Source organism: Tursiops truncatus, chromosome 13 (genome assembly GCF_011762595.2).
Source record: "Tursiops truncatus isolate mTurTru1 chromosome 13, mTurTru1.mat.Y, whole genome shotgun sequence".
NCBI lineage: Eukaryota > Metazoa > Chordata > Mammalia > Artiodactyla > Delphinidae > Tursiops > Tursiops truncatus.
The window spans coordinates 56133965-56161333 of record NC_047046.1 but is presented as its reverse complement, the minus strand read 5'-3'; positions in this window follow the sequence as shown (position 1 = coordinate 56161333).

Genomic DNA, 27369 nt, shown 5'->3' with positions numbered 1-27369 from the left:
TAGACACACAAAGATATTATCAAGTAGAAATAACTGAAAAGTTTGATTAAACAGCCAGTGTGAATTTTTGTCACAAAATTAATTAACAGACCAATTATGTGGGACGTTATATAACCACACATAAAGTAATGACATATATTTGGGGGAATTTTTCATTTTGACTTTGAATCTAAGATGCTACGAAGACATAATATCACCTATGGGCCTCAAGTAACCTCGGGCGGACTTACGCCTCTGCCCCTGCCTATGACCATCAGATTTTTTAACCTTATGTTACTGTACAGATCATTCTCCCAAATTGACTGCTTGCTTTCTCAAAACATTCCATATTTTGCCTTTTCTGTTGCTACATATGCCTAATTTTCTTTCCACTTCTCTGGCCATTTTTACTCAGCCTCTTTCTTGCTTCTTTCCCCTCATCTAAATATTGAATCCCTTCAGTATCAGTCCTGGGCACTTCTGTTCTGCAATTCCTCCCTAGGTGAATTCATCACTTGCCATGCCATTAAATGACATAGATGGAGTTCAAGACATGCTACCCCTAAGTGTGGTACCTTGGCATACTGAATATTTTAATCTAAAGAAATTTGAGAAATGGCAGGTGCAAGAAGGACTCTCTGACAGCCCCCACCTTCCCATAAGTAGATCATGAGACCGTCATCTGAGCGGTGCTCTCCCCATACCTGGAGGAAAGGCATCCTTATATCAGAAAATGGAGGGATGCCAAGAGGAATTGGAACAAACAGATCTTGTTAATTTTCCTCCAGATTAATACTACCCTTAGCTCATAACCTTTTTTCCTGTCACACTTTTCCATGACTTCCCACTCTTCACCAAACCTAGTATAAAAACACTCAGGTTCAATAATTACTTTGGGGCTTCAGGTACTTATGAAGTTTCCTATATCTCAGAAAATTTATATTAAATAAATAGGTCTGCTGTTCTCTTGTTAATCCATCTTTGGCATTCAGATTTACAGAGTCCCAGCTGGAGAACCTAGGAAGGTAGAAGGAAAATAATTTTTCCTCCCCTGCAGCATCTATATGCTGATGACTCCCACAGTTCGACTCAACCCTGGCCTCTCTTTTGAGCTCCCGATTTGCATAGCAACTGCCTACCTGATGTCATCACTTGGATGGCTCACAGACATCTCAAAATTAAAAGGACTTAAATGGCATTTTCAATTTTCCTCTTTCCTAATACTGTTTGATCCCAAACCTTATCAGAAAATGCTACCACCATTCAGCCATCTGCTCAATTTGCTTCCTTCTCTCATCACCCAGCTCTATTCATCTGCATGTCCTGGTGTGGATAAGCTTATGTGTATTTCGATAAATATATTCCTCCCCATCTCCACAGCTCTCACCCTACTCCAAACCACCACCATCATCTCTCACTCAGACTACTGCAATTTTCCTAACTATTCTCCTCTTTACTTTCTTAGCCTCTCCAATCCATTTACTGTATGATAATCAGAATAATCTTTTTAACTAGTTGCATGATCACTTTGCATCTCCACTTAAAATTATTCAACATTATCTCTTTTGCTTTGAAATATATTTTACCTACCTACCTTGGCTTACAAGGTCCTTGCCTCCCTTTCCAACCCCATCTCATGCCTCTCTGCCCCGCATTCACTCAGGGACTACAGCCCCTCAGACTTCCTTTGAACATGCTTGCTAAATTCTTTTTTAATTCAGGGTTTCTGCACATACTCTTACCCCTGCTCTTTCCAGGAACAGCTCCTTCTCTGCATTCATGAATAAGTTCAATGTCACTTCTTCCTAGAGATGGCCCCTGACCACTGAGCATCACTAGTCATCACTGGGCATCCTCCCTGTTCTCTCTGTCACTGTACCTGTTCTGTTCTGGCAACACCATACAGGAGAACAAAGCACGTTTTTTTTATTCACTGAGCACTCCCCCAGTTTCCAACAGTGCCTGCTACATATTAGCACCTCAATAAATAGATACTGAAGCAAGAAAATTAAGAAAGAAGAAGGAATGGATAAACCTTCATGACTAGTATAATGGCTACTTTTGAAGTTGGGCTTGAAAAGGGTAAATTTTCTTGATAAACTTAGGGCTCTTTCAGTCACACATATAGTTTATTTATAGAACAACATAGTTTTTGTGATTTGTAGGTACTTTAACATGTGCTGCTTCCTTGTCAAGCCTGGGGCTATCTGCTTGTGATATGGAGGAAAGAAAGGTCACTTGAAGATACTATCTGTCCCCAAGATCATGGCATTTTTTCTCTAATGAATATGAAAATTTCTGCTTGAAAACATTTAATGTGTCAGTGAAAATATTATATTTAGTTAATACTGAAATAAAGATATTGATTCAAAACCACCTGTCTATGTGACAAGGACAATCTAAAACAGAACTTATCTGACCAGGCATATATTTTGGGGGTCAGCAATTGCTCCCTTGAGAGTGAGACTGCACTCAGGGTTTGCAATTCAGGGTAGCTGTTCCTAGTGGCATGTGTCTTGTTCATTTATACAGCCAAGAGATTTCTAAGTGCCTCACTGCTCTAAGTGGATAGTGAGAAATTGTAAGAGCCAGATAAACCTAAAATGTAAAGATAAAAAGCAACAAAGAATAAAACTTAGACTTGGTCCAAACAGAGAAGACTATAGAATGAGTCAGAAAATTTCAAAAAGTAAACAAAGCAGGAATATGTTCTACTTTGTGATCTGTACAATACCACTCATTCTGGTCACCAGTGTTTTCCATCATTCTTTGGGCTGCACTTAGATTTTTTAGCAACCTGTATAACTTGGCCTTTCTATTTTGTTCTAATGGGAAAGGTGAGGTTACATTCAAATAAAATACTAAGTAAAATTTAACTAGAAAAAGAATGTAAGAGAGTACAAAATGAAAGGAATTATGATGCTGAAGTTGCTAATCAAGTCAATTAAAAAATTTGTTCATTATTTCAACATTATATATACATATTAAATAGTACATTGAGCAAACTTTTCCATATTTAAATCACATATTTTCACATCAGAATGATATGGGACACTGAAATAAATCAATACAAGGACAACATCTTTCATTCTGAAAAAAATATATCAATCTATGAATATTAGAATGTGTAATTATCCAACACATTCAAAGCCAGTGTTAATATATGATTAATGGATGAGTTTTGAGTGGAATCTGGTCCAGAACTTGCTCTCTGGAAGGGTGTTGGTAACGATGTATACTGTCAAAGATGTGGTGGGGGACAGAAAACAAGGAACCAGTGTGTGCACTGTTCAGACAGAATATTTCAGATCTGCAATAAAAGTGAGTTTAAGAGAAAATGTCTGCCTGTCTTCCATGTTAAATACACAACACAGAGCTACATTCTAGGGCTATCTGTCCCAAACTGGAACCCTCAGAGGTTTCCAATCCTATTTCCCACCACACCTTTTTACAAATCCTGTTTTTCCACCACTTCCTAAAGGTGGCTGTACCTCTCCTCTGGTTTCACTCACACTTTTCTTCCTGTCTTGAACAACCCCCCTCCTCCAACTCTTTATCTAAAGCAAACCCACCTTCTGTGGCCAAGAAGACAGCTCACATCTTTTTATCAAACTTCCCTGGCCGTTTCATTTAGAGGTAAAATCTTTCTCCTTTGAATTCCTATAAAATAATTATATGTACAGTGCAACTGACATTTAATCACACACTGCCTTTTGACATATCTTCTTTTGCTATCTTGAACTCATATTTGCATTTTGAACTATTATTTTCATTTGCTTTTCACAAAATTGGATTCTAAGTCTTGATGCCAATGTCCATGATTGATATTTACTTTGTAATTTTCACAGAATTCAGTAGTGTTTTGTGAACATCCATTTACAACTGCTAGTTTCCTCTTTTTTTTTTTTTGATCCTCCTGCTAAATTTCTTGCATAAAAGTCCTATAGGGAGGATTTTGCTTCAAACCCTCCACATTCTTTTGCTATAGGTAGAGACACATCTGAATTTAATTTTTTAATTTTTAATTCTGTTTTTTTTTAAATTAAATTATTTATTTATTTATTTGTTTTTGGCTGCGTTGGGTCTTCATCTCAGAGCACAAGTTTCCTCTAGTTGTGGCGAGCGGGGGCTAATCTTTGTTGCGGTGTGTGGGCTTCTCATTGAGGTGGCTCCTCTTGTTGCAGAGCATGGTCTCTAGACACACGAGCTTCAGTAGTTGTGGCACACAGGCTCAGTAGTTGTGGCTCGTGGGTTCTAGAGCACAGGCTTAGCAGTTGTGGTGCACAGGCTTAGTTGCTCCATGGCATGTGGGATCTTCCCAGACCAAGGCTTCAACTTGTGTCCCCTGCATTGGCAGGTAGATTCTGAACCACTGTGCCACCAGGGAAGCCCCTGAATTCTGTTTTTTAAATTAATTTTAGCATCCTTTCACATCCTCTCAAATTCTAGCACTGTAGATTTTACTCCTCGGTGAAGACCAGTTGGGAGATACAAGGAGAGGAAAGGACTCTGGAGATGAGAATGGACTAAGATTTCTTGGCTGGCTGGGGAGATTGTTTAGCAGTTTTCAACTTTCCTTTTCTCTTTTTCATTTACATTTTTACCTTTCCTGGTTATCTTTATTTGTTTGTGTCACAAAGAGTGGAATCTGATTGGCAGGAGCAGATCTTCTTTTTGCTCCTGTCATGTATGGTGGACACAGTAGTGCATCAAATGCTCAGACTCTTCAGACAGGTGTGTCTTTTTGTCTCACTTAATAGATTAGAACTTGGGACTTAGAGAGGGTGTTGTCTAGGATGTCAGAACTAAAACTGCAGGATTGATGTTTTGTTTTAAAAGAATATGAAATTTGTTATATATTGAATGCAAAAATAAACCCCTCCCTAGAAATAGGGATGTAGCGAGCTCCTTTAATTTCACTCCAGGTGCCTCCAAGTCTTCGCACCCAAACTCCAGTGAAAACATCATTTCAACCATCCTGCAGTTTTAGGAATATATGCATAAGAAGAACAAAAGGTGGCAGTTGGTGAGGCTTTATGGTACATAAGAAGCATCCTGTGGGATGAGCTGGGGCAATAGTAATTTTGAAGTTAGGTGCCCTGGCCATATTTTCTCTTTGTTGGTTTTCAAGCCCTTCTACCACTGTTAGGCTCCTTTGGTTAGGATTTGTGTGAGCAGGCAAATTTGACAGGTGTTCATCATCTGGGTTCCAGAAAGAGAGCACATGAAAGGGTTTGCTATAATGACAAGAAATTACAGAGCAGCAATATTCAGTGTAATGCAGCACAAAATCCTCTCCGTGAGAGCTGAAACTGTGTCTCAAGCCAAGCAGTGTCAGTCTGTGCAGAGCGGTCACTGGTTACTTCAGTGATAACGTTGCTAGGATATGAAACTCCAAACGTACTGTTAGTGTGAAAATGAGATTTCATATTGGGTGGGGGGGAAGAAAAAGAAAAAAAAAAAAGAAGAAAGAAAGAAAAGAAAAGTCAGGAAGACAGTCAGTCCCTAGTGCTTTTCCAGGGCATTGGAGGCACTGAGATGACATCACCAGCAGCCTATCAGAGCTCTCCAGCTTTGTTCAGGTTCCGAAGCCATGTCATCATCGCCGATGTAGCCCAGAAATGAAAATAGAACCATCTCTAAATATACAACAATGAGAGTCCAGCACTGCTTTTAAAAGGACGAGAGAACCAAGAAAAACTCCTTAAATCAGCGTCTTCCTTTCATGAAGTACACATAAATCTAGAATTTGGCTCCTGGAGCCACTAACTTTGGTATTGAATATAGTCTGCTTAAGACTTTACAAACTGGCAGTCAGAGTTAATTAATACACAACTGAGACCACCGCCCAGTCACTCCAGCTTGCTCCTGGATGTGGGACACAGGCAGACTGGCTCTTCCCTAAAAGGCAGGAGTGGGGTCATAGCTGCAGTGTCAAGGGGACAGTCTGCCTGGTTGGGGACCGACATGGGGATATAGGACTCCCCAGCAAGGTGCGTTAGTGGCTGTCATTGTCAATACGTTTCACTTAGCTAAAAGCACGGTTTACAGTTGTTGAAGTTTGATTGATCTGTTGATAAACACTAATGTTTTCCAGTTGACAATTTCTCCATGTTAATTTCTTTAATGCTGGCAGACCTGCCTGGCAAGGCCCTATAAATAGCATCAGTGTCATCATCCTTTTTAAGTTATTAATGAGCCATGGTGTTTCAAGGGGCTGGGGTCTGGGGACAGGTTGTGCTTGACTGCAGTTTCTGACATTGATACCTTAGCATTTGCAACTTGCTTGAGATGAGAACATGTTTCGTAAAAAAAATTACAGCCCTGGCCAAATGCATCCATAATAAAAGAGAGTTGTTTATAATTAGTGACTAATTAAACTTTGGAGAGAGGAATAAACTGCCAAGGCCATACACGCAGCATGTCCTTGATTTGGGAGCATTAGTACTGTCCCCACCTCTGCTTTCTTTTCTACTTCTCCCTACACATACCCTGTTATCACTGAGATGAATGAATGCCTGACTCTGGAAATCAGCTTTGGCCCAGACTGTTCTGTCTGCCAACTGGTGACAGGGGGCCAAAGCAGACTTCTCCAATTAGCAGAGTTCCCCATCAGGCAGCTGGACACACTGTGTTTATGTTTGTGGACAGCACACTGCAGCAGCAGAGCCTCTGGCTGAGGTCTCCTGGACTGAGAAATATGATTCTAAAAGCAAGACAGACAAATAGACAAGGTAGCATGATATCGTTTGAGGACATTTTCTCAATTCAGCTCTTCTTACTCCTTTGAGGTGATTCAAATGAACACCAAAGGTATTACACAATAATGATGATAGATCTCTACCATGGTAGATTTGCATCATGGCGGCAGGACCACTGGGTAGTTGGATTGCTTCCTAATGGACATCAATATGAATGGGACATGTGACCAAGCTGGGCTGGTTATTATAACAACTCAAGTATTTCTCTAGTCTTAAGTTCTTGCATTATACAGAAATGACCCTAAAATCCTTTGCTGGGCCAGGATTTTCTATTTAAATGCTTGTCTCCAAATCTTCCTTGTAATTATTCAATTATTTCCTTCACTTTGAAAAACTAATTTATAATTACATTTTTCTATTTTATTCAGAGTTCATTTTGGATTACTAACTCATTAGTAAATACATTACTATTCTGGTTTCAAAAGCTTCTCTATGTGTTTTCAAAATATTGGGTTGGCCAAAAAGTTCTTTCTGGTGTTTCTGTAAGATGTTATGGAAAACTCTGAATGAATTTTCTGGCCAAACCAATAATTTAATGAATTTGTTTCCACCCAACATACTACATTCAGAAATCCTTCTTAGGTATCCTAATATCAAGAAATGCAGGGGCTGATACTCTGGTGTCTCAATTTCAATATATGTGACCTGACAGCCTGGGAGCATGGAAATATAGAGAAGAATGTACCCATTTTGTCCACTAAGGAGATTTAGCTCAACTGAACCAAAATGGCAACAATCTTTCAGTTTCTCTGCTGAGTCTACCTACTTCTCACTCCTTAGCAAGAGAACTCAGCAAAAATAACTTAGAAACAAAGGCAAAGCTGAGAAAATAATTTTTATAATAATCTAATTATCTGCCATCTAAAGAATATTATGGAAAATTTGGGTTGGTAATTTTCTGTAAACCAACAACTTCCAGTATAAAATTATTAGCTATAAACTGGCACCAAAGAAACAAATATCTGAGTTCACCAATTTTAATTATATCTAGAAGCACTGTAATTTTTTTTTTTTTTTTTTTTGTGGTATGTGGACCTCTTACGGCTGTGGCCTCTCCCGTTGTGGAGCACAGGCTCTGGACGCACAGACTCAGCGGCCATGGCTCACGGGCCCAGCCGCTCTGTGGCATGTGGGATCCTCCCGGACCGGGGCACGAACCCGTGTCCCCTGCATCAGCAAGTGGACTCTCAACCACTGCACCACCAGGGAAGTCCGAAGCACTGTAATATTTTTGAAAATAAAGGTTACTAATCTGTTTGCAGTAATAATAAGAAATGGTTTCATAATACTGAGATTTGCTTTTTTATATATAGGGAGATAATTTGAGATATTTAAGGAATAAATTTAAATTATTAAAAATTAGTAGATCTAAAGTTCATATAACAGGAGGCTTAAGTTGAGGTATGATTATTAAACAATAGTAGTTAGAAGGAGAAGAATTAGAGAAGAAACAATTCTGCTCATTTTTTCTTGAGTGGATTCTGAGGTGGATGTCAAGGTAACTCCACAATAAGAATTGCCAGAAGATCTGAGTGGTGTCAGCCTTACTGGGGCAACTCTATGTCCCCACCAGAAAACTAATGTGAAGAGAATATACGACCCCCTCACCTTGTTTAAAAGAAAAATAAAAATATTCTCAGATAGTCGCTGTCCATTCCTTAAGCGTCACTACCAGAAAATTGTCCAAAGCAATCATTGGGAGCTGAAAGGCAATGGTGTGGTGGTGACAGAAGAAACTGTAGAAAAATAAAGAGGAGCGAAGTGGTTATACTCTCTTGATCCAAAAAAACTCTAACGACGTGGTTGCTATATAGGAATTCCATAAAATCACAGAAAAGGTGAGAAAAGAAATGGTACGTTGCCATAATTCAGAATAACAAAGAGCAATGAGGATATTAGACAAAGCATGTGACTGAAAATCCTGTTGACTTGCAAAAGTCAAATTTTCTGGACTTTCTTGTTGCTCATCTTCAAAATATGAAGTGTATGTAGATGATCTCTATTAGGATTGATGGCTTTGATATTGTATTATTTTGTGTTTAAGTGTGTGTGTGTGTCTGTGTATACATCTGTGTGTATATGTATATTTAATTTTGTATATAACCACCTAAATTATACCATATGTATACATACATACACAAATATGTAATATATGCATATATATTCATGTGTGCACATATGTATAAAGAAATGCACAGCAAATCTGGTAGAAAATTCACTCTCTGAAATCAAAGTACAGCTAATCAGTCATAGCAATCATCTTCCTATTTCTCTCTTACTTTCTTTCTTTCTTTCTTTCTTTCTTTCTTTCTTTCTTTCTTTCTTTCTTTTTTCATCTTCCTCTGTAGAGCAATAGTTTTAATATGTCTTATGGCAATCTCCAAAGGAAGTCAGTATTTTTACATTACAGAATACATTTCTCCACTCCCAAATTCTTTTCAGATTTGATTAAACTGTCTTTTCTCAGATGTAGAACAATTTAAAACAATTGAAACAAGTAAGGAAAAACCAGTTTAAGGGTGCTTTATTTCATCATCTCAGGTTTTGTGACTCAAAGTAACATTATAGGTGAAGCAGGATTTATGTGGGGTTTTGGGGGGAAGGGAGGAGGTGTACTGTCAGTAGTAATCTCTCTTGGCCCTGCTCTAAGGCTCCCTTATGCTCAACAGGACCTCAGATAGTGTTGTTGGGAGGTCCAGCGTTTTCCTTTCTCCTCACTGAAGCACTCCCCAGCAACTTTAAGTCAACAGTAATCATATTCCTGGTACTGTAGAAAGAAACCTCAATTATATTTTTTTCCCTAATAGTTCAATTTTAGGATAAGAAGGGACAAGTTACAAAGAAGGAAATATCATTAGGGATTTAAACTTTGTTAAACACACATTTTGGCTGTAGGCTTTGGTCATTACTTTTTCAGACTATTATCTACGCCAGATTTTTGGAAAGGAATGTCATACATATGTGTGACATAACAAACATGTGTGTTGACTGATGCCCACACTGTCTGCTGTCACAGTGTCCTCCTCTCACCGAGCATGATAGCCTCCCACTTGCTACATTTCTGGGAAAGCTGGACAATGGACTCCAACATAGGCTTCCGGGTCCATGAATGCAGGCATGAGCCCTGTCCCCTCCTTGCAGTGGGTGTACCATTCACAGATCCCTCCTCACCTGGTAAAGACAGTGCATTATCATCTCCACCCGTCCTCGCCTAAAACTCCTCTCACAGGTAAACATTTCCCTTCAGATATTACCTATTCTCTGTACCATCAACTTTTAAGTTGACAATGACTAATTGTAGCTTTGATGCAAAGAATGAACCAATGGTTGCATCATCTTCAAACAGATTCTAGGTCTAGAAACTAGGTCTAGAAACTAATTCAAACAGAAATAGGTCTTAGCAGAGGGCTTAGAATAGTTGTTCAACATATATACATACATACATATATATATTCATATATATGGGACTTCATATATATATTCATATATATATATATAGAGAGAGAGAGAGAGAGAGAGAGGGAGAGAGAGAGAGGGAGAGTTAATTGTAGAGAGTGAATACTTTCCAATGAAAAACTGAAAGGGAGGGAAAGAGAATTTCAGTTTAAATTTTATTGTTCAGAAATTTAGTAAATCTCATTTAATCCAGGTTTTAGAGTATTTGCTATTTAATTTCAATCCAAATTAATTTTTCTGTATTATCATCATTATAAATAAATACTTGTTAAGTATTTATCAGATAAGTGTTTTGGAAGCTATAAATTTTGACAAGACGCTGTGTTTACAGTTCTGGTGGTATTCTATTACGTAGTGAAGAGAAAGTCTCCAGATATGTTACCTAAATCTAGTAAAAGATTCATGGTGAATTTAGAACAATTAGCTAATTCCAATTGCTTGTTTTAGCTATAAAGTCCTCCACACAGACTTTAGAGGTGTTCTAACAAATATGCTGACGGGATGTCAGTGTAATGAAATTTGTATTAAAACCTTATAAAGAAGGGTTTCCCTGGTGGCGCAGTGGTTGAGAGTCTGCCTGCTGATGCAGGGGACACGGGTTCGTGCCCTGGTCTGGGAAGATCCCACATGCTGCAGAGCGGCTAGGCCTGTGAGCCATGGCCGCTGAGCCTGTGCATCCGGAGCCTGTGCTCCACAGCGGGAGAGGCCACAACAGTGAGAGGCGTACCGCTAAAAAAAAAAAAAAACCTTATAAGGAGATGGATGGGCACTACCACTTGGTCTTATTATGTGTATAGAAGGACACATAATAGAAGAGAAAGGTCTTCTGATTTCTCATCTAGTAATTTTTTTTTTATGTGACTGTGGTGCATTACCTCACACGGATGTCAGTTGTGAAACTCCACAAAATCTAACAATGTGGACTTTGTGTATTGTGTGAAATGGATGGCTAGTAGACACTGTTGTGTGTTATTGCCTTTTCCATCCTATGAGTGGCATATATTTAAAGAAATACTGCCAGTGCCTCAGGATAAACACAGCCTTAAAACTTTCCACTCCAAGATATAAACTGCATGTCCCCTCAAGCTAAGGCCTTCCTGGAATACTCCATGTTTTGTTGATGTCCCTCTTCTCTGAGCTTGCAAAGTTCTTAAAGTCTTAAAGTCAATGAGTCTCACCTCACTGAGCATGCTTCTTATACCATCTTTTACTATTAACTGTTTCATATTATTGGCCTTGTTCAATGTGATTGTTAGTACCTCTTGTGTAAGAACTTTTCTTCCTCTTTTTCCTACCCATCACCAAGAAAATCCTAGGAATGTAATTTACACAAATAATCCATTGAACTACTGGTTAATTGATAAAAATACACAAATTTACACATTATATCTTAAATTTGGGGTATGCTTCTGGCTTGGGTGGGAGTTTGGTAGGAGAATGATATAATGAAGGGTCAGGAGGCAGGAATTAAAATATTACCTCAAATGTTGGTCAGCTGTCAGGTGGTCTATTCCCAAAGAATACAAAATTGTTATTTAAAAAATGACTTTGCCTTCCCAGGGAAAATTTTGAGAACATGAACATAGTTAGAAAAATAATATTAAGATAAGAAAATTGCTATTGAAGAAAATTAAGGATTTCAACCCAAGATACTAGGTTCAGTGTTTACCTCCAAAAAAACCTGTGTGTCCAACTCTTCCATCTTAAGTGGGATAGCATCTTTATCCTTAACCATACCCATAAATGAGTGTTTGTTGTTCTGCTTTAGAAGCATAATGTTATACATGATAGGTTATGCAAGCATGAGGAGCCAATGGTGGGAGGAACATTAACAAGGAACTCAAGGGAAGAGAGTTGAATTAAGGAAGTGCTTATAGAAGTCCAGCTGGGGTTAAGGGGACAAACAAGGCAGGTTAAAGCATGCAGGGACTAACAATTGCTGGAAGCTGATACCATTTCTAGGCTTGGAGAATCACAGGGAGGAAATAGTGTTACTGGAACCATGGAGAATGAGTCACCCGGAACGGACTGCAGTCATGGAGTGAGGCAGCCACTGCCAGTGATATAGTTTCAAGGAAGGAAGAGAGAAGGAATCTGTCCCTCTTCCTGCTTTTTGTTTTCCTATTTGTGTCTCCCATTAACTTAAATAGAAACCAGTTCTGATCACATTTAATTAGCCAAAGTAAGTCACATGACCAAGCTTGATGTAAATAGGGCAGGAAAGCATAATCCTAACCCAGGGCTGGACAGTTAATATTAGTGAATGATAACATAATCCACCAAGCTCACTGAGTCCAAAGTTGCTGGGATTGGAAGCAAGTTCATGAGTTATCTGGCTAGTGGGGGTAATGATACAATGTATTGTTTGTTTGTTTAAGGGCAGTATCATGGCCTATAGGAAAGCATCTTGACCTTGCAAAGTGCTGTGTCCCAGATGGCTCTCCGACCTTCCTAAGCATATAGGTGGCTAAGAGGTAGCTTGCTTGTTTCCCCTCCTCCTGTAATGCCTTTTCCCTATTTGACCTTCAACATCCATCTTCTGACCTTCTTTCCGTTGTTTTTGGCCCAGAAGGCTGACTTCTATGACTTGCTTTGTCTTGCTCCCTTCTGTTTGGATTAAACCAATGGGAAGCACTAGGAGAAAATCAGAGGGCAAGATCAGAAAGAGAATTGGAGCTATTTTTTTCCAAGCTTTCTTTCCCCCTTTGACTTCTGGCAGTGGCTGAATTCTTCCCAAAGTGATGGAAAGCCCTTTCTGTGTAATGTCTGTGCCATATGCACCTTCTACCACTTCTAATAACTATATACATCCTGATGGTAGTGTTTCTGGTTAATCCAAATTGGTGAAGTTCATAGATGACTGCTGCAAACTTGCCTATAGAAACTTGTTTTCCTGCAGAGGTTAGAAAAGTGATTTTATGTTTTTAGGGAAGTATATTTCCATATTCACAAAATGCATAGGATTTTTTTTTTATCATCTACTGTCTATTGATATATTAAACTTTTATTCCGTGAACATTCATATCTATATGTGATGGGACACCCAGGGGTAGAACTTTGGCTCTTCTTCCTTTGAAAAACCACATACATGCTTACACCACCCAATAAATAAAATCTCACTCTGCCTTCCACTGATCATAGCAGTATACAAGTAGTCTTGTTCTATTAGTCAGTCAGGAAAATCAATGCATATGATTCAGGACATCTTGCTCTTAGGTAGATTCATCATATTTCTTTATTTTGGTATATCTAACCTTTTAATTTTGTTTATTACCTAAGTGAAAGACTAAATATTCTCTTTATTTTAATCTTATAATATCAAATACTTTATTTCTTGCAAAATATTTGTTATGAGGTATGTTTGCTTTAAAGTCTCCTTAAAAAAGCAGTCATCACCTTAGGGATTTTGAAGAAAACTTATGAGTCTTTTTATTTTTTAATTTAATTTATTAAATACAGCAGGTTCTAATTAGTTATCTATTTTACACACATTAGTGTATATATGTCAATCCCAATCTCCCAATTCATCCCACCCCCATCTTCCCCACCCCCACTTTCCCCCCTTGGTGTCCATATGTTTGTCCTCTACATCTGCATCTCTATTTCTGCCTTGCAAACCAGTTAATCTGTACCATTTTTCGAGATTCCACATATATGCATTAATATAAGATATTTGTTTTTCTCTTTCTGACTTACTTCACTCTGTATGACAGTCTCTAAGTCCATCCACGTCTCTAAAAATGACCCAGTTTCGTTCCTTTGATGGTTGAGTAATATTCATTGTATACATGAACCACATCTTCTTTATCCATATATCTGTCAGTGGTCATTTAGGTTGCTTCCATGAGCTGGCTATTTTCAATAGTGTTGTAATGAACATTGAGGTGCATGTGACTTTTTGAATTATGGTTTTCTCCGGGTATATGCCCAGTAGTGAGATTGCTGGGTCATATGGTAACTCTATTTCTAGGTTTTTAAGGGAGCTCCATATTGTTCTCCATAGTGGCTCTATCAATATACATTCCCACCAACAGTGCAAGAGGGTTCCCTTTTCTCCACACCCTCTGCAGCATTTGTTATTTGTAGATTTTCTGATGATGCACATTTTAACCGGTGTGAAGTGATACCGCATGGTAGTTTTGATTTGCATTTCTCTAATAATTAGTGATGTCGAGCAGCTTTTCATGTGCTTCTTGGCCAACTGTATGCCTTCTTTGGAGAAATGTGTATTTAGATCTTCTGCCCATTTTTGGATTGTGTTGTTTTAATATTGAGCTGCATGAGCTGTTTTATATATTTTGACAATTAATCGTTTGTCAATTGATTCATTTGCAAGTATTTTCTCCCATTGTGAGAGTTGTCTTTTCATCTTGTTTATAGTTTGTTTTTGTTTTTGCTGTGCAAAAGCTTTTAAGTTTCATTAGGTCCCATTTGTTTATTTTGTTTTTATTACCATTACTCTAAGAGGTAGGTCAAAAAAGATCTTGCTGTGATTTTTGTCAAAGAGTCTTCTTCCTATGTTTTCCTCTAAGAGCTTTAGAGTGTCTGGACTTACATTTAGGTCTTTTAACCAATTTGAGTTTATTTTTGTGTATGGTATTAGGGAGTGTTCTAATTTCATTCTTTTACATGTAGCTGTCCAGTTTTCCCAGAACCACTTATTGAAGATACTGTCTTTTCTCCATTGTATATCCTTGCCTCCTTTGTCATAGATTAGTTGACCATAGGTGTGTGCGTTTATCTCGGGGCTCGCTCTCCTCTTCCATTGATCTATATTTATGTTTTTAGGCAAGTACCATATGGTCTTTATTACTGTAGCTTTGTAGTATAGTCTGAGGTCAGGGAGTCTGCTTCCTCCAGCTCTGTTTTTTTCCCTCAAGATTACTTTGGCTATGCAGGATCTTTTGTGTCTCCATACAAAGTTTAAGATTTTTGGTTCTAGTTCTGTAAGAAAATGCCATTGGTAATTTGATAGAGGTTGAACTGAATCTGTAGATTGTTTTTGGTAGTAGAGTCATTTTCACAATATTGATTCTTCCAATACAAGAACATGGTATATCTCTCCATCTGTTTGTGTCTTCTTTGAATTCTTTCATCAGTGTCTTATAGTTTTCTGCATACAGGTCTTTTGTCTCCCTAGGTAGGTTTATTCCTAGGTATTTTATTCTTTTTGTTGCAATGGTAAATCAGAGTGTTTCCTTAATTTCTCTTTCAGATTTTTCATCACTAGTGTATAGGCATGCAAGAGATTTCTGTGCATGAATTTTGTATCCTGCAGCTTTTCCAAATTAATTGATTAGCTCTAGTAGTTTTCTGGTTGCATCTTTAGGATTTTCTATGTATAGTATCATGTCATCTGCAAACAGTGACAGTTTTATTTCTTCTTTTCCAATTTGGATTCCTTTTATTTCTTTTCCTTCTCTGATTGCTGTGGTTAGGACTTCCAAAACTATGTTGAATAATACTGGTGAGAGTAGACATCCTTGTCTTGTTCCTGATCTGAGAGGAAATGCTTTCAGTTTTTCACCATTGAGAATGATGTTGGCTGTGGGTTTGTCATATATGGCCTTTGTCATGTTGAGGTAGGTTCCCTCTACTCCCACTTTCTGGAGAGATTTTATCATAAATCAGTGTTGAATTTTGTCAAAGGTTTTTTCTGCAACTATTGAGTTGATCATATAGTTTTTATTCTTCAGTTTGTTAACATGGTGTATCACATTGATTGATTTGCATATATTGAAGAATCCTTGCATCCTTGGGATAAATCCCACTTGATCTGGTGTGTGATCCTTTTAATGTCTTGTTGATTTGTTTTTGCTAGTATTTTGTTGAGGATTTTTGCAACTATATTCATCAGTGGTATTGGTCTGTAATTTTCTTTTTTTGTAGTATCTCTGTCTGGTTTTGGTATCAGGGTGATGGTGGCCTCAAAGAATGAGTTTGAGAGTGTTCCTTCCTCTGCAATTTTTTGGAAGAGTTTGACAAGGATGGGTGTTAGCTCTTCTCTTAATGTTTGATGGAATTCACCTGTTAAGCCATCTGGTCCTGGACTTTTGTTTATTGGAAGATTTTTAATCACAGTTTCAATTTCATTACTTGTGATTGATCTGTTCATATTTTCTATTTCTTCCTGGTTCAGTCTTGGAAGGTTATACCTTTCTAAGAATTTGTCCATTTCTTCCAGGTTGTCCATTTTTTGCCATAGATTTGCTTGTAGTTGTCTCTTATGGTGCTTTGTATTTCTGCGGTGTCCACTGTAACTTCTTTTCCACTTGTAATTTTATTGATTTGAGTCCTCTCCCTCTTTTTCTTGATGAGTCTGGCTAAAGACTTATCAATTTTGTTTATCTTTTAAAGAACAACCTTTTAGTTTTATTTATCTTTGCTATGGTTTTCTTTGTTTCTATTTCATTTATTTCTGCTCTGATCTTTATGATCTCTTTCCTTCTACTAACTTTCGGTTTTCTTTGTTTTTCTTTCTCTAGTTCCTTTAGGTGTAATGTTAGATTGTTTATTTGAGATTTTTCTTGTTTCTTGAGGTATTATTGTATTGCTATAAACTTCCCTCTTACAACTGCTGTTCTGCATCCCATAGGTTTTGGATCATCCTGTTTTTGTTGTCATTTGTCTCTAGTATTTTTTTAATTTACTCTTTGATTTCTTCAGTGATCTCTTGGTTAAATAGTAATGTATTGTTTAGCCTCATGTGTTTGTGTTTTTTTACATTTTTTCCCCTGTAATTGGCTTCTAATCTCATAGCATTTTGGTCGGAAAGCATGTTTGATATGATTTCAATTTTTTTAAATTTTCGGAGGCTTGATTTGTGACCCAAGATGTGATCTATCCTGGGAATGTCCCCTGTTCACTTGAGAGGAAAGTGTAAACTGCTGTTTTTGGATGGAATGTCCTATAAATATCAATTAAATCTATCTGGTCTACTGTGTCATTTAAAGCTTCTGTTTCCTTATTAATTTTCTGTCTGGATGATCTGTCCATTAGTGTAACTGAGTTGTTAAATTCTCCCACTATTACTGTGTTACTGTCTATTTCCTCTTTTATAGCTGTTAGCATTTGCCTTATATATTGAGGTGCTCCTATGTTGGGTGCATATATATTTATAATTGTTATATCTTCTTCTTGGATTGATCCCTTGATCATTATGTAGCGTCCTTCCTTGTCTCTTATAATATTCTTTATTTTAAAGTCTATTTTATCTGATATGAGCATTGCTGCTCCAGGTTTCTTTTGATTTCCATTTTCATAGAATATCATTTTCCATCCCCTCACTTCCAGTTGGTATGTCCCTAGGTCTGAAGTGTGTCTCTTGTGGACAGCCTATATATGGGACTTGTTTTTGTATCCATTCAGTGAGCCTGTGTCTTTTGGTTGGAGCATTTAATCTGTTCACCTTTAAGGTAATTATTGATATGTATGCCCCTATTACCATTTTCTTAATTGTTTTGTGTTTGTTTTTGTAGGTGCTTTTCTTCTCTTGTGTTTCCCACTTAAAGAAGTTCCTTTAGCATTTGTTGTAGAGCTGGTTTGGTGGTGCTGAATTCTCTTAGCTTTTGCTTGTCTGTAAATGTTTTAATTTTTCCATCGAATCTGAATGAGATCCTTGCCAGCTAGAGTAATCTTGGTTGAAGGTTCTTCTCTTTTATCACTTTAAATATATCGTGTCACTCCCTTCTGGCTTGTAGAGTTTCTGCTGAGAAATCACATGTTAACCTTATGGGAGTTCCCTTGTCTGTTATTGGTCATTTTTTCCTTGTTGGTGTTAATAATTTTTCTTGGTCTTTGATTTTTGCCAATTTGATTACTCTGTGTCTCAGCATGTTTCTCCTTGGGTTTATCCTGTATGGGATTCTTTGCACTTCCTGGACTTGGGTGGCTCTTTCTTTTCCCATGTTAAGGAAGTTTTCGACTATAATCTCTTCAAATATTTTCTCCAGTCCTTTCTCTCTCTCTTCTCCTTCTGGTACCCCTATAATGCAAATTTTGGTGCATTTAATGTTGTCCCAGAGCCCTCTTAACTTGTCTTCATTTCTTTTCATTCTTTTTATTCTGTTCTGTGGCTGTGAATTACACCATTTTGTCTTCCAGGTCACTTATCCATTCTTCTGCCTCAGTTATTCCGCTATTGATTCCTTCTAGAGTATTTTTCTTTGCAATTATTGTTTTGTTCATCTCTGTTTGTTAATTATTCTAGGTGTTTATTCTTTACATCTTCTAGGTCTTTGTTAATCATTTCTTGCATCTTCTTGATCTTTGCCCTCATTATTTTTGCAAGGTCCTGGATCATCTTCACTATCATTATTCTGAATCCTTTTTCTGGATGGTTGCCTGTCTCCACTTCATTTAATTGTTTTTCTGGGGTTTTATCTCGTTCCTTCATCTGTACATAGCCCTCTGCCTTTTCATTTTTTCTATCTTTCTGTGAATGTGGTTTACCTTCCACATGCTGCAGGATTGTAGTTCTTCTTGCTTCTGTTGTCTGCCTTCTGGTGGATGAGTCTATCTATCTAAGAGACTAGTGCAAGCTTCCTGATGGGAGGGACTGGTGGTGGGTAGAACTGGATGTTGTTCTGGTGGCAGACCTCAGTAAAACTTTAGTCTGCTTGTCTGCTGATGGGTGGGGCTGAGTTCCCTCCCTGTTTATTTTTTTGGCCTGAGGTGATCCAGCACTGGAGGCTACAGTCTCTTTTTTGGGGCTAATGGCAAACTTCAGGAGGGCTCATGCCAAGGAGTACTTCCCAGAACTTCTGCTGCCAGTGTCTTGTCCCCACAGTGAACCACAGCTACCTCCCCACCTCTGCAGGAGACCCTCCAACAGTAGCAGGTAGGTCTGGTTCAGTCTTCTATGGGGTCACTGCTTTTTCCCCCAGGTGCTGATGCACACACTACTTTGTGTGTGCCCTCCACAAGTGGAGTCTCTGTTTCTCCCTGTCCTTTCAAAGCCCTGCAATCAAATCCCACTAGCCTTCAAAGGCTGATTCTCTGGAAATTCCTCCTCTTGTTGCCAGACCCCCAGGTTGGGAAACCTGACATGGGGCTCAGAACCTTCACTCCAGTGGGTGGACTTCTGTGGTATAATTATTCTCCAGTTTGTGAGTCACCCACCCAGTGGTTATGGGATTTGATTTTATTGTGATTGTACCCCTCCTACCATCTCATTGCAGCTTCTCCTTTGTCTTCGAATGTGGGGTATCTTTTTGTGAGTTCCAGTGTCTTCCTGTAGATGATTGTCCAGCAGTTAGTTGTGATTCCACTGCTCTTGCACAAGGGAGTGAGTACATGTCCTTCTATTCTGACATCTTGAACAAATCTGATGAATCTTTTTAGAGTTTGGAAAAGTCAAACCTATTTCTCTTATGACTTACCACCAGAATTAAGTTAATTTTATATGAAACAAATATTATTTAAGGGAATAGGACTATAATAGTTTCTCAGGAAGGAGGTAGATTGAATCAGGTATTTGATAAGGAAAAGCAAAATAATATAAGAGCTGTAGGAGGAGCTAGGACCTGCTGGCCACCATGCTACTTTGTTGACATGGTCCTAATTAGAAATCTCTGATGTCTCGGTAGTATTATTTACCTACAGAGGAGAACCCTCAAAATTCCTAAAGATACTCATCTTTGTGAAAGAAGAAGACAGATTTGAGCAGCATTTCTAAATCTTTTATAAGCAAGTCTGAAGCCTCTAAACATGTATTGCTTTCTCCCTCGATGTCCTCTGCACTTGCCTACCAGAATTCTTCCCTTCTGCCTCCCCACCTTTAACAATTCTCACCACTTTTCAAGACCTAGTCATGTACTACCCTTTCCAATTCACCTCTATCTTGATTAATCTCTCCTCTAAACTGTAAGACTTACTGCTTTAAGGACTCTCTGGCTAATTAATCATATACTACTTGCATTGTTCATACTGTTTCCTTGTATTATTATTTAACTTTTCATGTCTACATATTATCTTTCCACCTAGAAAGGTGTTCAGAAAGTAATTTTATAAGGCCAATTCAATTTAGTGCACTGAAGTCTATACAATTCTTATGTTGGTAATATACTATTTGGTTCAGTAAATGTGGCAGCATCACCTGTAAATAGAATTGCTTGTAACTCTTTGTGATTGGGAGTATCTTTGGCCTTGTAATTTGATTTTTAAATGTGGAAAATGTTTCTGATTTTCTCTATTTACTGAGATTGATGGAGAAAAAGAGAATGATTTTTATCTAACAAAGAATTTCAAAATTATGAGTGGAGATTTAGCAATATTACATAAATTAGGAGATCCAGCCAGGACCCAGTATTTTGAAGAAAGCTGGGGTCAAGAAGGGATGAGGCCTAAATAATGTGCAATGCTCAATGTGACTTTCTAGGGGTTTATAGATCAACCATGGTACTTTAAAGGGATTTGTTTGCCAGTCTTTCTGTGCAGAACCATTTAGGGAGCAGAACAAGTTATAGACTTGGAAAGAGCTAAGGTTTCTGGTTCAAAGACATTTATCAAATGGCATCTAGTTATAAAGGCTATATAGCATGTAGGAATTGGTATGAAGAGTAAAACAGTGAGAAAATACACTGCAATGCAGAGAGGTATGAGGCAGTTTGGGACAAGTCCCAGGAATATGATTTCTGATTGACAGGTAAGCCCTAATGGAAGAATTATTACAGAAAAAACACACAAATAAATCAAGGTTCTTGAATTATTTAATCATTAACAAATATTTTCCCTGCATAGGACACATATGAATAAATTGGTAAATAATTTAGAAGAAGTACAATAATGTGCTTTAATATTTATAATGATTATTCACCCTATGATAAGATCTGTTCCTTAAGCACACATTATAAATGTGCTTCGCTTCAGCCCTTAATGGTTGCTGTAAGCCTTCATTCTCACATCAGGGCCACACACTGGGCATCACATAAAAGGAGCACTCTCTCTTGCTGTTAACAGCCTTAGTTCTGAACAGTTGGTCTTGACCCATTTTTTTGTGCTGCATTGCAGCCTGCCTTTGATCATCTCAGCCCTCACTGCTCATTCTCTTCTTTCTAGCATCACCTTGCCTCACCCTTTATTCTTGATGTGTTTCACTAACATTCCCAGTTCTCGCCCGAGTGACGCTAACTCCACTGCCATGAGTAAATGCTCCTCCTTTTATGATCAGGTCCTGGAACCCCTGGATCAGTGTTGTTCCCTTCAGTCTCCTCTAGCCTCTCCTTCTCCCTTCAGGTAGCACACCCTCTTGGTTCATCTAAGCTTCAAAATAGACACTAGAAATATTGTTAAATAGCATGCATCTCTTCATTTACCTGTGATGAAGGACATGCCCTATTTTTACTTGTATCTACCACAGTACATATCAAAAAGTTGAACACATGTTAAGAGCCTGAGACATGTTTTGTAACTTATTCTTAGATGAAACAAACCTCAGGAACACAGGGGCAAATGGAGTTGAGCAATGGAAAGTGAGTGAAAATGTAAACTTCTGATTTTGCAGTTTTGCATCACTGTAGGCTGTTTCTTAGTTGTTAGTAAGCTGGATTTTAGATGTGAGAATGAATCAGTGACAGTAGACAATGAAGTGGAGAAGCTGTAGTAAATTACCCAAAGTCCAACATGTTCTGAGGTAGGCTGGGACGGTGGTCTTGCTCTGACCTTGAGTATCTCTCCTCCCCTCACCTGCAGTGATGGAGTCACATTCAGGCATCACAGCCTGTTTGCTCAGCTCAGCTCTTGCCTCACTGAACCAACCTACTTACTGAGCCAATACAGAAGAGACCCTGTTAGTTCCTTAGTACTAGTTGGTTGTTCTAAGCATAGTTTTTTTCAGCAGCTAGGTTAGATGGGAAATTATCAGTTACTCTACAATTGTATTTTTTTTTTCTCAAACTGAGATACGATTGCAACTCTTATAACGTTCTTCATAGTCAACCTCTTCAACATTGCTTCATATTTAAGCCAGTAAGGGGAAGAGAGAAAGTCACAAAACTTCTTTATGACATGGAAATTTGGGCAGGGTAAAGTTAAAGACCCAGACATATTGACATGAATACTAAGCTGTCAAGAGCAGCATTAAAGCTTGACACCTGTAGAGATTTTGGGTATACTCAGGTAACTGGTGTGATCTTAATCCACAAAAACAGCAGTATGAAAATAGTACATTTTTTTTTCCCTGAAATTCAACCTGTGAGAATTCCAAGCCACCATTTTGTCATGCTGATACGAATTTAACCTCAGTCGTTCTGGGAGCTTTTTCCCCTATGAACCCATTACATGTTACACATTACACAGATAACTTCTGATATTTGGCTATCTGTCCACTCAAGTTCTTACCTCAGTCCCAATGTCACATTAAATCAGGAAAGGACATCTAGAAATAAGTAACTTAAGGTGAAGAAGAATATGTTGCCAGATGTATTGCAGTCATTTTGGCAACACTGTATTCAAATATATCCTAGCTTAGTATATATGACCTTATCATGCCCTACCTTTTCCAAAAGGTGTAAAGACTTTAAGAAAATACTTATAGTCAGAAATAGAGCTATTGACACTTTCTAAATCCTGTGATTTTGTTTTCTTTGTTAAACAGGGTAAAATAGTCATTAATCAAGAAACTCCAGCCATTGAGGGTGTGGTTATAAATCAACATAATATCTGTGTTTATATGTAGTTCAAGTATTTGCTAAAATTGAGTTTAGGACACCCATATCGTTGGAAGTAATTTTGACTCTTCTGAGAAGTACACACATTGGCCATTTTTTACATAGTTTCTTTTCTCTAAAAGAAGAGAATAGAGTGATAACTCTGAGGAGATAATTCACCATGTCTAAAGATTTTGGAATTCCTTAGATATCTTAGAACTGAGCCATAGTATGGGGTCAATAAATATTTAAGAAATAAATTGAGGTCAAAAACATTGTTTGGGGGCTTCGCTGGTGGCGCAGTGGTTGAGAGTCCGCCTGCTGATGCAGGGGACACGGGTTCGTGCCCCGGTCCAGAAAGATCCCACATGCCGCGGAGAGGCTGGGCCCGTGAGCCATGGCCACTGAGCCTGCACGTCCGGAGCCTGTGCCCCGCAACGGGAGAGGCCACAACAGTGAGAGGCCCATGTGCCGCAAAAAAAAAAAAAAAAATTGTTTGTATGGAATGTGTTTCGGTCAGTTTTATTATTTTATCACAACTCATATTCAGCTTGCATATATTTACCCTAATTCAAATAAATCCAATGAGAACACATTTGTAACCCAATGGTATTATTTCACCATAGATATTTTACTTTATCTTCTTCCTTAAGTGTAAACTTGCCCATATTTTAAATGACTCCATATCTTCAGGTGTAGAAAAATGCATGTTAGGGGGAAAATGGCTGCAAATCCCACAAACCATAAATCGCCTAGGTGGGTCCTAGAGTCTCTGCCAGGGTCTGATGGGGAGAGGTAAATAGGGCTGGAGGATGCAAATAGGAATAGTGCTTGATTTGAAGTTAGCTGACCTGTAACTCTCATAGATTAATGCAAGTACTCATCCTCCCAGATACTGTCTTTTCTCTAAAACACATCATTCTTACCCACAGGATTTGATAAAGGTAACTCTGCATCATAGTTTTACATAACAGCAGAGAGTGACTGGAGAACTTAGAATGCTCAGACTGGGGGTCTGGGGAGCCCTCAGCCTGTTGATCCCCTAAGAGAACTGTATATATTTGACCACTGGACCCAGAACAGTACACTCTACTGTAATGTTCTCCTGTGTCCTCGGTGTTCTTGATATTGTTAAAGTCAGTCTTTCATGAGATCTAAAGCTCTCAGACTTAGAAGCAGTTTGAGGTCTTAAGAACTAGAGGTAAAATGAGGACTGGATATGAATAAGGATGAGTACACCTCCAATCTAAGTTTAACAGGATGCATTTTGCAAACTTTGTTTCTACATCCATGTTTTGTAGTCTAAAGCTGTGTTCCACATTCACTGATCCTCATAGGAGAAGTTCACGTTTTTAAAAGCCTTGTGGAAGAGCATTCCTGAGAACTAGGATATGCCCCTCTAAGAGGAAAGAGAGATAACATTATATTAGCATAATGCATCCACTCCCTCCCCCATCCTAGACCCTTGGAAAATCAGTGCTAACCTAGAGGGAAGCCAAGTAAAGGATGAACATCAGAAGTGTGAGAAAAGGGCAATTTTGTACTGCGTTAGCCCAGGTGGATAGGAGCAGAATGAGAACTGTAGTCTAGGGGAAAATCAGAAATGAAGTTTTCTTTTCCTAAAACAGGAAGGGAAGACAATTACTGTGGACCTGGTTGTCAGGCTTGCTTTGAGATACTAATTTACAATGAGCCTCACTCCTCACCCTGAAGGGTTGGTGGGGAAACAGGATTGTTGCTAGAGGGGAAATCAGGGCCCTGTTTCCTTAATCCTCCCTAGGGCCACTGCCTGTGGAACTTTTTAATTCTGGATTTGCTTTAGGCATTCCACCCTACCAGTACACAGCCTGGGGCACAGTTCTACTGATAAGCTTTGGGCAGTGGACTGGAGTGGGATGAAGATTCCCCATAGGAAGGAGGGGAGCCAGCAAATGCGAACTTCTCTGCCTAGGCCACTATAGAAACTCATTTTAAGAGACCTGGATGCGCATTCTCTGATACAACAGCTTAAATTCACTAAGAAATAAGGGTAGAGTTTGGAAGAAATTCTTCCCAATCTACTTCTCTCTTTGTTAACTCCCCCACCCATCTATGCAATCAATGGTTGGCTTTGGCAGTACCTTTCCAGATTCAGTTTGGAGGTTCCTAATCTTCTAGGAGGACATAGACTCTTTTGAGAATATGTTTAAAGCTGTGAATTCTTGTGGGTGGGGAAGCAAAAGATAAGAGACAGAATTAAAAGTACAGAAAATTTTGTATTCAATTTTAATGCATTAATAATATCTTTGAAACCTATTCTTCAAAATCATAAAGAATCTTGAATGTGAGGTTATGACCCTGCTCTAGACGTACACAAGCCAACTGATAGTGCATAACTGTTTAAAATAGACTCAATCAACATGCAGTGATTATGGAGCAGAATAGTCTAATGGTTAAGTGTATAGAGCCAGCCTGCAAAGAAAGTGCTTTACAAAGTTTTGCGGTCACACTTTATTGCACACTGATAAGTGTCTAGCATCTTTGTGCCTGTAATCTGCCCATCTTTGTGAGACCTGTGAAAAACGACAAAAGATTATTCTGCTACATGGTTTCTGACCTCAAAGAATTTGCAGGTAAAGTGAAGGAGGCAATACCAATGGACAAATTAGACATATAGTATAATAAAACAGTAAGTGACTAAGTACTGAAGATAGCACAAAACATATGTGCAGAGAAAGGACACCTCGACTAAGCAGGGAAGACTGAGACTTCAACAGTGCCCTAGGGGTAAATAGGATTTTAAGAGAAGAGACAAGAACATGAAAATCAGAGGGAAAAAATGTGAAAAAATTCTAAGCTGGGAATAAAGCAGCCTGCAGAATAATCCTAACTAAATTAATTAGTAGGCATTGTAGGACAGTGGCAAATAACTTGACAAAGGAGATATATTTCTGAGAAATTCTTATTGTTTGGTTGAACAGATTGTATAGAACCCGGAAAGTTAGCCTGAGAATCTTGAACTGTATCTAAAGGATACGGGATAACTATTTCAGGTTTCCTAAAAAGACCAGCCTACAGTTTAATCTACTATAGAGCTCATTACCAGTGAACGATCACAAATCTAGGCCAAGGGAAATTAAAAAAAAAAAAGAAACCTACCAATCAGGAATGAAACCATGTATCATTTAAGTCAGGAGCCATAGATACTTGGAAAGTTCAAACAAGGATATTCAACATATTTCTTGTGCTTAAAATGATTAATTGGTAATGATATTAATAAGTAAGGTTGTCACTCTAAAAGCAGAACTCCCACTGGTATGGAAGCTACATCCTGTGGCCTCACAATTGGGATGAAAATTGAACTCAGTAATAGCAGAGGAAAGGAGAAATTAAATGTTATAAGCCTGAGAGAAATGAGAGGGCATAGGCAATGAGAGTTGAAGAGCAAAAGGAAATTTAATAAGGGTAATGTAATAAACTCTCTTGTCTGGCAGACACTGAAGGAGATGACTCTCCCACCCAAAGGAGAAAGGATGACAGGAGTGTCTAGAGAGGCTGATTATTCAAGGGAAGTTCAGAATATATCCTGGATGAGCTAGCTACAGTGACAAAAGTTACTGATGACTCTTACTGATACAACTCGCCCAGCATCCACTCCACCTGCACTGCATCTGTGCCTCTTGTTACATATTTTTAATATCAACTCTGATGAGCAGCCTGGTCCTTACCTTTGTTCCACCAACATCACTGCTCAATAAAATAATTACCTTAGCTCTTTGCACATGTTTATCACTATATACTTTGGGGAAAAACATTTTTATTCAATGCTTTTGCTCTTTAAAATAACTCTTAAGTTGTTAAATGAGGAATTATTATCTACATTATAGAGATGTGGAAATTGAAGTGTCAATACAATATAGTAAGTGGGTTTTCCAAGGTTAATTGTGATGCTGGAACTTGAGTCTCCTCGTTCAGAGTTCTGCTTTCACATCTCTCTGTTTTCACTAAGAGTAGCAAGGGGAGCAATAAGTATTCTTTTCCCTCATGTTCTCAATACAGGTCAGAGAGCAGAGCTCTGTGCTGCTGGCGATGTAGAATAAAGTGCTGTCGTCATAAAATCTGATTCTGGCATACAGCTTTACAGAGAGACATTTTGCATAACAAAGTCATTCTTGTATCCCAGGGGGAATGGTGTACATAATAGCATTTTGTTGGTCTTGTCACAACAAATAATCTACAATTAATACCACCATATAATAAATGCTTTCTATCTTGACTGTTCATAAAACAAGTTGTCTCTAAAGCAAATTTGTTGGTTTATTGCTCAATTATTGTTTAATTATTGCTTTTTTAAAAAGCAACCAATGGAGGAGTGTATTTTGTTAGAACTGTAGGTGAGAAGGCGAAATCTCCAGCTCTGTACTGGCCCAGCTCTTCCAAATTTAGCTTCTGTTCTCAAGCATTACACTACTCAACTCTTCTAATCTTTCCCAGATTCCACCTATCACCATTCAACTGTCACTCTACCAGAAAAATAAAATGCTATA